Source organism: Eucalyptus grandis, chromosome 7 (genome assembly GCF_016545825.1).
Source record: "Eucalyptus grandis isolate ANBG69807.140 chromosome 7, ASM1654582v1, whole genome shotgun sequence".
Classification (NCBI taxonomy): Eukaryota; Viridiplantae; Streptophyta; class Magnoliopsida; order Myrtales; family Myrtaceae; genus Eucalyptus; species Eucalyptus grandis.
Window position 1 is genome coordinate 18,712,962 of NC_052618.1, and position 13,125 is coordinate 18,726,086.

Consider the following 13,125-nt stretch of genomic DNA (forward strand, 5'->3'; position numbering starts at 1 on the left):
AGCTTGGGAGATATGTGCCATTAGAGTGCGGAGAAACTATACCATCGATACAGGAAGTATGATCCCGTATCACAAAAAAGTTTGATTTCTGAGGGATACAGGGCACTGATATACAGGTGAAGACCAATATGTGATGTTCAAGCCCTCTACATTACTGAGATGTCTCTTCTTTTTGCCATGGCACTCTAATAGGATTGATGTAACTTGAACTTGTCAAATTAATCTATTTGATCCTAATAGTTGTTGCCATTTTTTCTTTTGATTGTCGTTGCCATTTTTTCTTTTGATTGTCGTTAATTGACAGTTCTTTTATCTGCTCTCAGTGGAGATCATACAGAGTCCTACATCTCCTTCCATATAATGCTTCATAGGGAGCCATGCCTATACTTTTCGGGGAAACTATTATTATAGGCAAACTCCACCAAATGCAATCTTTCATCCCAATTTCCTTTGAAATCAATTACACAAGCCCTCAACATATCCTCTAATGTCTGGATTACTCTTTTCGTTTGTCCATCTGTCTGAGGATGAAAAGCAGTACTAAATTGAAGTTTAGTTCCTAATGCAATTTGAAGACTTTGCCAAAAGTTCGAAGTGAACCTCGAATCCCGATCTGAGGTAATAGTTACCGGAACACCATGTAAGCGTACCACTTGACTTACATATATGTCCGCATATTTGTCCATTCGGTAGTCCATGCGAATCGCTAGAAAATGAGCAGATTTAGTCAAACGGTCCACTATAACCCAGATAGAGTCATGACTACTTGATGTCCTTGGTAATCCTTGTATAAAGTCCATCGTTATATGCTCCCATTTCCATTCTGGTATGTCTAATGATCTCAAGAGTCCTGCGGGTTTACGATGCTCCGCTTTACCTGCTGGTACGTCAAACATTGAGAAACGTGCTTAGCCGTATCTGCCTTCATACCATTCCACCAAAATTGCTGACGTAAGTTCATGTAGATCTTTGTACTACCCGGATGAATACTATAATTACTCTTATGTGCCTCCGACAGAATTTCCTTCTTTAATTTTTCGTTGTCGGGAACACAAAGTCGTCCTTGGCATCTTACTACTCCATCATCAGAGACTTGAAATTCTGGTCTTTTTCCTAAAGACACTGTATCTTTCATTTTCAAAATCTCTGGGTCAGACTCTTGCAAGATTTTAACTTTCTGAATAATTTCAGGTTTAATCCTTAATGCACTAAGCATACCGGTAAGATAGTCTACTTTTAATTTAAACTCTGAGTCTGTAACGGACTTTAACAAGCTCCATTCTGCCATTCTTAAACTGGCCATCTCCATAGCCGACTTACGACTAAGAGCATCTGCTACCTTATTCGTCTTCCCTGGATGGTATCTTATCTCGCAATCATAATCCTTTAACAATTCCATCCATCTTCTTTGTCTCATGTTCAACTCCTTTTGTGAGAACAAATATTTCAAACTCTTATGGTCCGTATAAATCTCAAACTTCTCCCTATACAAATAGTGTCTCCATATCTTCAAGGCAAACACTATAGCTGCTAGTTCTAAATCATGCGTTGGGTAGTTTAGTTCATGGGGTTTTAATTGTCTGGATGCATAGGCTATGACTTTGCCATGCTGCATCAAAACACATCCCAATCCTTTGTGAGATGCATCACTATACACTGTAAAACCATCAGGTCCAGTTGGTATAGTCGGATTGGAGCCGAGGTCAATTTTCTTTTTAAGCTCCTGGAAACTCCTTTCACATTCCCCATTCCATTCAAACTTCACGTTCTTTCGAGTCAATTTAGTTAAAGGACTTGCCAATCGTGAAAATCCTTCAATAAACCTCATATAATAACCAGCCAGTCCTAAGAAACTCCGTATTTCAGTAGGTGTTGTCGGTCTCGGCCAATTTACTACCATCTCAACTTTTGTCGGGTCTACTGCAATTCCTCCTCCTGATACTACATGCCCTAAAAATATTATCTGGTCCAGCCAGAATTCACACTTACTAAATTTGGCATACAGCTTATGCTCTCTCAGAGTTTGCAAAACTATCCTTAGATGTTGTTCATGCTCTTTAGGTCCTCTCGAATATATCAGGATGTCATCAATAAAAACAATCACAAACTGGTCCAAATAAGGTTTAAATACCCTATTCATTAGATCCATGAATGCAGCCGGCGCGTTGGTTAGTCCAAATGGCATAACAAGGAACTCGTAGTGCCCATAACGAGTCCTAAATGCAGTCTTAGGGATGTCTTCTTTCTTAATTCTTAGCTAATGGTATCCCGACCTTAAGTCAATCTTAGAGAAGACTGAACTTCCCTGGAGTTGGTCAAAAAGATCATCAATTCTTGGCAAAGGATATTTATTTTTAATGGTTACTTGATTCAGCTGCCTATAATCTATGCACAAGCGCATCGATCCATCCTTCTTTTTCACAAACAAGACTGGTGCACCCCAAGGTGAAGCACTTGGCCTAATGAATCCTTTGTCAAGCAACTCTTATAGTTGCACCTTCAATTCCTTCAACTCAACTAAGGCCATCCTATATGGGGCTTTAGATATAGGTCATGTTCCAGGCATTAATTCAATTTCAAACTCAATTTCTCGCTCTGGCGGCAATCCAGGCAATTCCTCAGGGAATACATCTTGAAATTCATTAACTACCCGAATTTCATCAATCTTAGGCTCTTCCTTAGTATAATCTCTAACCATGGCCATATACCCTTGACATCCTTTGTCAAGTAACGCACGGGCTTCCATTACTGAAATAAGTGCTACAGGTAGGTGGGTCTGACCTCCCAGAAATTCACAACTAGACTGATCAGGTAAGGTAAATTGGATTACTTTCCTATAACAATCCATCTTGGCCCAATACTTACGAAGCCAGTCCATTCCTATGATAACATCAAAATCATACATAGCCATTATGACTAAGTCTATTTCCATATCCTTTCCTCCCATTGTTATCTTACAATTTCCACACACCAGCGTAGACAGTAGCATATCCTTTAAAGGCGTAGAAACACAAAGAGGCGTCTCAAAAGGTGTAGTTTTTATCTTATTCAACTGTCTATATCTTTCAGACACAAATGAATGCGTAGCACCCGTATCAAACAATGCATATGCCTTTTTATCATTTATAAGGATCGTACCTGAGATAACATTTTTGGAAGCTTCCGCTTCCTCTTGGGTGATCGCATACACCCTTCCTTGTGCTGGTGGCCTCTGAGGATTCCTTGGTAAGTTTGGCCTAACAACGTGCCGCTGTGGCTGCTGCACCGAGCCAATACTCGTGTGCGACCCTTCCTGTGGACAATTTCTCTTAATATGACCTATCCGTCCACAACTATAACATTTTGGTTGCCCATTACAAGGTCCTGGGCCATGTCGCCCATTACACCTTCGACACTCCTCATTTCGATAAGGTGTTCTTTCCAAATTCAGACTACCTCTGCCCTTTCCAAAGCTCCCGAAATTGCCCTTCTTCTTAGACTCCCAGGTCTGACCTTGACCCGTATAGGGTCTCTTACCCCGTCTCACATCACCAAAAGACAATGGTCTCTTGTTCTTCAAACGTTCCTTTACCAACTCTCCGCTCCACCAATCGTGCCCTTTCATAGATCTCATTATAATCTCTTATGTTCAAAGGCACCAGCTTGTTTCCTAATATCGCCTCCTCAACCCTTTCAGAATCTCTTAGCTTTCTTTCTTGATCCTCAATTAGCCTAGGAGCATATCTAAACAGTTCAGAAAATCTTGCCTCATACTGGTCTACTGTCAGCTCATTTTGTTCTAATTGAACAAATTTTGAAATTTTCCTATCCTTAGCACAGTTAGAAAAATGCTTTCTATTAAAAGCTCTCACAAACTCTTCCCAGTTAACCTTAGTACCTGGTGGAAAGATTGTGTCCTCGAAGTTCTCCACCAAAACTTTGCATTTCCCTCTAGCCGGTACTCGCCAAAGTTATTTTCTCAGCATCACCGCAGTCCAACAACCTGAAAATTTGTTCCATTCCATCAATCCAATACTCCACCTCCTCAGACTTCCCATTCCACCAACTTAGGTGGCTTCGGCCAAAAACTGCTCCACCAGTCCTTGAGTACGGCGTTCTGCTCCAGGTTGTTGCTGCGCCTGTCTTTCCATCAGATTTCCAATATTGGCCAATGCCTGCAGGATGTCTTCCATTTGGGGTTCAGCCCTAGCAGCAGAGGCTTCAGCCCTCGATGGATGAGCACTTCCAGCTCGCACCATGACTTTCCTGCAATTTTCAAGCATTGCCTCAGGAATAATCTGAGGCTCACTGTCTCCACTCAAAGCAACTACTACTACTACATAAGTAACATATACATGTTACTGGTACCTAAAGACAACTCAAATTAAACTACTAGGAGTCTACGAGTGAATACTCATCACCCGTTATTCAAAGTTAATTAATTATTCCATTTTATATCCTATGGTGTGCATTGTCATCATGTTCCTCAATTTCCAGATGAGGCTCCTTATCACTCCACCTATAACCATTGCTCCGATACCAAAAAATGGTTGATGTGGCACCCCGAAGCGCCCAAGGTCGCCACATCTTCCCAAAGAAGTACCTTAGTTCTTAGGCATTTTTTTTTTAAACGGTCCCAGTGCATCTCATTTGCGGAAGCATAATCGAGTCTTACTATCCTCCCCCCTTCAACAACCATGATACAATGGCAAACCACTAATATCATAAGATAAGATAAAGCCAAGACACTTTTATTTACATATTTTCATGATGGATTTTCTCGGGTCGGTACATCAAAAGAAAGGCCAAGATTTTTAGCTACACTCGGCCATAACCCCCAAAAAGAGACACTCGACCCACTATGTCTATCGTGTAAGATCCCCCCATCAACTAGTGTCGGCTATTTCCCAAAAATTTGCAGCTCCTACTCTTCACGAACGGGCCCTCACACCCATCCCGGTGCATCAGGCGGTGGTGGCGGCAACATCCCTCGCATTGCCCCATCTCGTCGAACGTGAACCGATATGAACTCCTAAATGACGGGGCCCTCAGCTAGGCCTACATCGTACATCACTATCGCACGAACCTGAATAAACGTAAGACCAGGGATGGTAAGACAGTCGATCTCCACGCACTCGACCTCCACATCCGAAGGAAAGCCGTAAAAGACGCCCCGCGTGACAGCAGGGAGCGGCATCTTGCTAATTTGAAATATTGGTCCCCGAAGGGGTGAGTACAACCACTCAGCAGGTAAAGGACCAATAAACCACTCAATGCATCATGCCCCACAATCATCACAATCATAGCATCACATGTCATTAAAGCATCCATGCACAATTTACCTTGATATCATGCACATGTCATCATACCTCATGTACATACATCATCATATAGTCATCACCATCATGTCGTACACTTACCATCATCATGCATCCATGCACTCATCATCATCATGCATCCATGCACTCATCATCATCATATCACATGTACTCATCATCATCATGCATCCATGCACTCATCATCACCATATCAATCATATACCATCATGCATAATTCAATTTCAATTTCTCAATTTCATCATTTCATTTTGAACCGCCACATTTCTCTTTCCCGGGACCAATGTTTGCATCCCACATTCATCACTCGCACCCTACCTAGCATCGCGAGAACCATCCGGCACAATACCTACCGGACATCCGGCACAATACTTGCCAGGCATCTCGTACCCCAATTGGCATCACGAGGCATCCCCCGGCTCAATACCAGCTAGGCTTCCGGCTCCCCCACTCTCCGGGCATCTCGAAACTCCCGAGGACCCTCCGGCAACCGGCCATTCCAGGCCACCGGGCAATTGGCCGTACCCTTCTAGCCAGGCATCCCAACACTCCCAGGGCATCGTCGGCTCACACCTCCGACGGCCTTCTCACTTATCTCAATTCACATCTTCAATTATAGTTCAATTTTAACATGACATGTGATGTGATGGCAATCAAGATCATTTTCATCCTTTGATTCATATATGCATTCCCAATCATCATCATGCATGCGGCAAGACACAATCATCCATAACAATACAATTCATGGAGTCCATACAATTTAGGATAGTCCATATACCATGCCTTTTTGAAGTTTATTAAAATCCAGCTTGTACCATTTTAGAAAACATTTAAACTAAATATCCATATGGTTCTCAAAAATCATGAAATCAGGACATATGATAGACAAGACAATAAGATAACAATTTCATGAAAACACATGTCCAAAAGAGTTCACACAAGAAGATATAATTTCACACAAATACAGAATGTAATTTCGGATAGAAACAGATTGCGAAGTTTTTGAAATAATTCGATTAAAATACCCGAATGACCTCCGAAAATTATGAAATTTTACCAGGTTATAGTCAAGACACTAAAGTATATTTTTCATGAAGACATCTAGGCCAGATTCGTTCTATATAATTTTCTATAGGCGTCCGAAGCTCCTGATTCTAGCACCGAAACGTCCAGTATAGCTATCTCCGAAATATCGAGTTTTCACCCACTTATTCTTCTTTATTTCCTGTGAAATTTGGATATGTTGTGCCTCAAGAGGTTCCCTACAACTTTCATTAAGGGATATAAGTGAAATTTCCAAAGAATAGTCACCATATGGGTCCAAGAAGTCTCGGGTGTCCAGTACCGTATTTCCAGATTTACCGTCTTCAAGAGAAAGTCGATTCACTAGGCTAAACTTGCTCATTTTACCTCAAATTTTAGTATGTTAGTCTTTAGGATGTTCGCTACAAGTTTTATGAAGAAGTCGAAAGGAAATTCTCGGTAAAAAGCAACATGCAACCCACAAAACTACCAAAAGGTCAACAAAACAGTTCCAGATCTAATGTCTTCGTAAGAGGAGGGTTTCACCCCTTAAAACTCAACCTTTTCGTCTCAAAGTTTAGTATGTTATACTTTGAGATGTTGTATACAACTTTCATGAAGGAGTCGAAGTCAAAATCCAACTCGAAACATGCATGCAAGCCTCCACAAGTTTCTGGGTCGAGCGGTATACACGAAATCAGCAAGCATTTTCAAGAACAAACCACACTAGCTTCGGTTCCTTACTTCTAAACACCCAAGAATTCAACCACACATGCAAGACACACATGCAAGAGTAGAAATTGATCCTAACTTGCCTCTAAGATCAGGTGAACGACGGCACACGGACGGCACACGGACGGCGAACGGGCGGCGACGGGCGTGCGGGCGAGCGGCTCCTTCTTCTCCTCTCTCTCTCGACTCCTTTCTCTCGCAACCCTCTCTCTCTCTCTCTCACTCTCTTGGACGACAGCCCTCAACCGGCCACTCTCTCTCCCCCTTTTATTTCCCTTAAGCCACAATCATTAGCAATGATGATGTGCCTCTCCTCAAGCCAATGCATGATCTACACTTGGCAATTTGAGAGAGACACATGGCCTTCTTCATGCAAAGATGGGCCTCATTCTCGGCTGGGCTTTGGGCCAGCAAATGGGCCGGTCGACAGCCCCTCCTTGGCTCCAATGGGCCGGCCATTTGGCCCACCAAGAGTCCAAGCTATTGGGCCTAAGGCCCAAACCTAATTAAACCCTAAATTTCACTTTCAATTATTCATCTTTAATTCTTTCTTTTATAGATTTCAAATTTTAAATTTCACATGGCCAAAATCTTGTAACATTTTATCTATAGGAATTTAGCCTATGAGGTGCATGGCCAAGAATAAATCATTCTCATTAATTTATCCTATAATACTAATTTTAAAAACTCATGAACACAAGCCTATACCACTTAGTCTTAAGAGAAAACTAATGGCTAAAACATAGACCATAGGTAATTTCATTACCTAATTATGGGCTTTAATACACCTTAGAGCTTGTCTTGAATTTTTGGGATGCCACACACATAGTCTCTCTCTCTCTCTCTCTCTCTCTCTCTCTCTCTCTCTCTCTCTCTCTCTCTCTCTCTCTCTCTCTCTCTCTCTCTCTCTCTCTCTGCTCTCTCTCTCTCTCTTTTTACACTTGTTTTTTGGATAAGAAAAGTGGTTTTGTCTTGTTTCATTCAATATTCTAACCATGTGAGGTTTCAAACTTATCCAGCATGCTCAAATCATGCTTGAAGAATTTTTGGTGATTCTGCACTCTTCAGATTCTATAGCTCTTGTTGGAATCCTACACGCATTGGCTTTTCATTTGGAAACTAAGGCCGAATCCGTATCTCTTGGTAGTTGCGACAAAATGAATGATCTCCATCATGAGAAAATATTGGGTGGGTCTTACCCTCCATGTAGGCGTAGGGTAAGACCATTTATTATTCGACACGTGGCTCCACATAGGCGACAGGTCAGAGGTTTAAAATTTGCGCGGCGCGCTCGTGGGGCCCACCACTCTGATGCTCTTTGTCCTCTCAACAACCTAGCGCTTCTTTCTCTCTCTCCTCTCTCTTCTCACTCTCTCCCGAATGACTCTCGGCTGGTGGCTCGGCTCGGCTCGGGTGGCGGAAGAAAGGACGGGCGAAGGGATGATAAATGCGCGCTTAAAATTTCTCTCTCCTCACTCGAATGTTTTTTGGGTTCTCTCGTCGTGGAAGAGCAGAGAGAGAACCGAGCTGCACTTCCTTCTCAGCGCATCCCACCGCCTCCGCCTCCCCAAAAAGCCTCGCCGGTTGCCTCTGTCCGATTGCCTCCCTCCGACGAACTCGTCATCAACTCTGACTTCGAGCCGGCGCCGCCGATGGTGTCCTCCGTCTCTGGCATCTGCTCGTCCTCCCCCTCCCTCAGGCTGAAGATGCCGCCGGCCTCCACCGCGAAGCCGTTGATCTCCGGTAGGAGGGAGGCGGCCTCGGTCTCGTTCTCGAGCGGCGCCAGGCTCCCCGTCGTCGACCGGGTGTTGTCCCTGTCGCTGGCCTGATTGGTCGCGAAGGAGATCTCGGTGGACTTGGGCAGGGCCGACGGCGCGGCGAAGAAGGAGAGGCGCGGGCTAGAGGGCTGGAGAAGGATTCCCGCTCTGTGGAGGAGGTACGTGGACTAGCTGCACCAGCACCGGAGCTAGGGCTTTTCCTTGGATGTGAGCCGAATCGGGTTCACGGACGAGTTCGTGGAGAAGATGGAGCCTCGGTTCTAGGCTGCGTTTAAGGCGATGGAGGAGCTGGATAAGGGCGCGATCGCGAACCCGGCCTGGACGAGGGCTGCATGGTCGGGCACTACTCGTTGAGGAAGTCGGAACTCGTCGACAACGGTCAGCGGTGAGGTCAGTTATGGAATTCCAGTCTTTGTTGCTCTCCGTGTGGTAAAAGAGTGTAGGTCCCTGCGTTCTTTTTTTTTTCTTCTTGGGAATCGGTTTGCTGTAGATGCCTGTTTCAGTTTTCTGGTAAATGCCAGCGTATCTCGAGGAAGCGCGAGCCGATGATAAATTGAATTGGTTTCTGGTCAAAGAGATGGAGAGCTCGTTTACGTATTATTCACTTGAAATGACCAGAGATTTCCAACTCTTAGACTCAGTAATTTCAAAATTTTCTTCAGGTTTTCCAATTAATGTCAGCATGAAATTCGGTTTTTGATCGTTGGTTTTCTTTTAGTATGCTTAGCTGATTGCATCGGACACGGACGGATTGATTGACTTGATAATGTTTGACGCTTAATTTGCAGATTAAGCCCCCTCCTACTTCTCCTGTGGATCGCTTTACTCAAGTACTTTCAGTTGGAATAGGAAGTTCAGCTCTTGGGCCACAGTTTGTTGCAGAGGCATTGGCTCCTGATAATCCTCCATTGAAGTGTTAAAGATTGGAGTGTTCATCCTCCTCTCGCAATCTACCCTTCAGGTATTCAGCTTCATGGATTGTGCTGCTCTGCTCTTTTAATGTTTTATACCTTCATTGATCTATCCATTTGAGTTGTCGGTCGATGCACATTGCACCGCTGATAGTGGAGGTGAGCACAACCCTTTTTCATTCAGTTGGGCACCGAACCAAACAAACTGCATTAATACGGTTTACCAAACCAAACCACACTATGTTCTTTTTGGTAACTTATACTGCATCCTATTTTTCAATGCAAGCTGAACTGCTCACTTCCTTCGGTTTTATTGGCAAATTGTGCGGCAAGCCAGACTCTGTTTTTCTGCTTAGCGCATTCCTTCCCCCTCAACAAAAAAGAGTCCCCCTAAAATCTATGGCATGGACAAATATGTGCACTATTTGGTGGTTTAAATCAGCACCTAACCTAGCTTTTCACCTTATGTCAAGTTTTATTGTCTTTATTAGGAAGCAGCAGGAGTTGGTATTGCTCCATGCTAAAGAAGTGGACGAAACTGATGTTCAAGGTGAATCTGCGTTCAAATCATTGGAGGTATAGATCTATGAGAGAATCCCTATTTGAGCTTTGCTGTTAAATTCTTTATGATATCTGACATTACCATGTTTTTCTTTTATTTAATTTTTCCACATGAATCGATGAGCTCTAAACTTCTAGAATTGAATTCACTGCATTTTTTTGCAATTGATTAGGATATCTTTCCTCACAAAGTATCATTCCGTATCATGGACACGGCATGTAGAAGATCTACTCTCATCATGTCTATGCTCTCAGCATGTCCCAAATGAACTTCTTTTATACTTCTCTTATTTATTTCTTCCTTCAATGAAGTAGTTTAGAGTTTAATAAAGAAAGTGATCTATCTAAATTACTTCCATTCACATCATCTACAGCTTCATGTTTAATTGCCAGAATCAAAAATTGCTACCTGTTTTATCGCATTTCAAGTAACTTCAATGGTTAATTGTAATAATAATAGAAAACTTTCATGGTTAATCACATTTAAAATAAAGCGAGCTACAGAGGATGTATATCCACTGGATAAGAATACCTTAAATCCCAGTACTCATTTCAAATTGTTAAGTTGCTCAACATTTGACACTCATAATAATCTTTTAGTATCAGGGAAAAGTGTTGAGAGATGAGAATATGAGCCCCAAAATTATTATTTGATACTCCTGATAATTGCTTAGTCGTAGGTGACTTAAGGACACATAAAAGAGTTACATATTGCTCTACGACTTCAATACTGGCTTCTTGTTGACTACATATTATTGTTTGTCATCTAATATTCGTGAAATTAGTTGGAGAGCTTGGATTAGCGGTGCACAGCAAGTCCAGTTCAAGCCAAGAACCGGGTAGAGCCATCCTGATGAAGTCCGGTTCCAGGTCAATTCTCAAAATTGGTCCACTTCTTGATAATGAAACCGTAGAGTCGGCCTTTTTCTGGTTTGGCTCCCGGTTCTTATACTAAAACCATCTATTGGACCTTGAAACCGACCAACCAAGGGGTTCTAGGCTCGAACCAATCTAGAACCCATGTTTCACCTTATTTAAAAAAAAAAAAATGTAATAGCAAGTTGCAACCGAGAGGGATTGGAAGCCATGACCTCAAGTATGAGGTGTATGCATAACACCACTAAGCTCACAAGAGTTTGCTTGACGACAGTTATAAAAGATGATCAATGATATTTTAGACCTGATTTTCACAAAAAAACCTGTTTCTTGAGTACTGGAAACCGGCCTGAAACCAGCCAAGTGTAATTGACTCGGTTCTTGATTCCAGCCTAGGAAATGAATCGCCCAATTCCCAGAAAGAGCTTTTGTGGAAATCAGATCATACATATTGTATGTTATTTTCCATTGCTCATGTCCAGGTCAGTTGCAGATCATTTGTAACTGAGACCTCCATGGTTTGTACTAGGTTTTTGCCATGGAATTGACACATCCTAGAACAGGTTGCCTGTAGTTTTAGATGTCAATTAGCAGTATTCTTTATACATCTGATTTCTCGATCTCAAATTTTCCTTTCAATGATTCAAGGAATTGATACTCCACCAACCGTTGTTGTTTGATAGGGTGACAACAATCTATCCTTTTTCTCATTTTTTCCCCCTGCCTATAGAAGTTTCACCGACAAGTTGTTGAGTTTCATGTTTTCTTTAAAGATACTAACTAGAGCAGAGTTAACAACTAATTATTAGCTTCTCATCACACGCAAGAGCTATAAGCTATTGAATATCAGACTTATCCTTTTTATTGCAAAGAAATTAGTTGATCTTGGTTGATGTGCTCATGTGGTTATCACAGAGTAGGTTCCATGGCCTTTCTATTATTGTTGCACATAATAAATAAATAATAATAATAATAATAATAATAATAATAAATCAAACACCCTGTTGCTTTCTTTTCTGGTTGAGCATTTTCTTTAGGGCAAGCTTCCAGATGTCTCAGGTTGAACTCTATTTTGGTGCATGTATTTTATAATTAGGATTATCCAGTTTAGTGGATTTTTAAAGTCATTATTGCTAATGAGGCTTAGTCAGTTTGTTAGTCTTGCGTGGAAAAGTTATTGCTTGTGATGTATAACAAAATCTTGGGTTACTGGACTTGCATGAAGTTATGTCAAAATTAATCTTTTCGGTCGTTTGCTTAAGTGAAATTTTGGCACCTTCAATTTCGCAGATATTGCATTGATCACTATTTTTCCCATCATGAATGCAGGGTGTCCCCATAACATGAGAACTCGTTGTTGGACAATACAGTGCGGATTGAGGGCTGGTTGGCTAGATTTCCAATGTTTGACGGGGTGGGTGGCAGAACATCTGACATGTCTGCAGTTGGTCTATTTCCAGTAGCCCTTCAAGTTCGTAAGCCTTACTTCTAATCTCCTTGTGGTTATATTCTGATTTGACTCGAAGAGCATATTCATTAGCGAATCCAACTTCGGGGGGTTGATATCAGAGATGCTTGTTGGTGCATCCTTGATGGATGAGGCTACCAAGATGAAAGTGGTAACATTGCTGTCAACTAATATTTGGTGTTTCTTCGGAACGTTCTGTTGTTACCCAAGTCCAGTAAGGGAATTAGTTTTGGTATCAATGGGGCAACTTATGGTGTAAAATCTTACTCAGTGTGTAGTGCTCAGGATTCTGCATGTGCACTTTTATGATGTAGGAAGCTGAGTCGTCAGAATGAACTAAGTATGGTTGAGATATCAGTCTTGATTATAGATAGCTAATCAGGCATTAAAGGATGTCAGCTAACAAGTTGAATGGTTGTCTTTGATGGTATGCACTGTGATGTATGCAAGAGTAACTTGTG

General features: G+C 42.1%; 1 long non-coding RNA gene across 1 annotated transcript; it reads left to right on the forward strand.

Annotated features, from left to right (window-relative positions):
- The first annotated feature begins 10,258 nt into the window (after positions 1–10,258).
- LOC120295364 lies at positions 10,259–11,197 on the forward strand. The gene is made up of 2 exons (XR_005552718.1): positions 10,259–10,309; positions 11,106–11,197. It is a non-coding gene; the product is annotated as an uncharacterized LOC120295364 (long non-coding RNA).
- Positions 11,198–13,125: the final 1,928 nt, after the last annotated feature.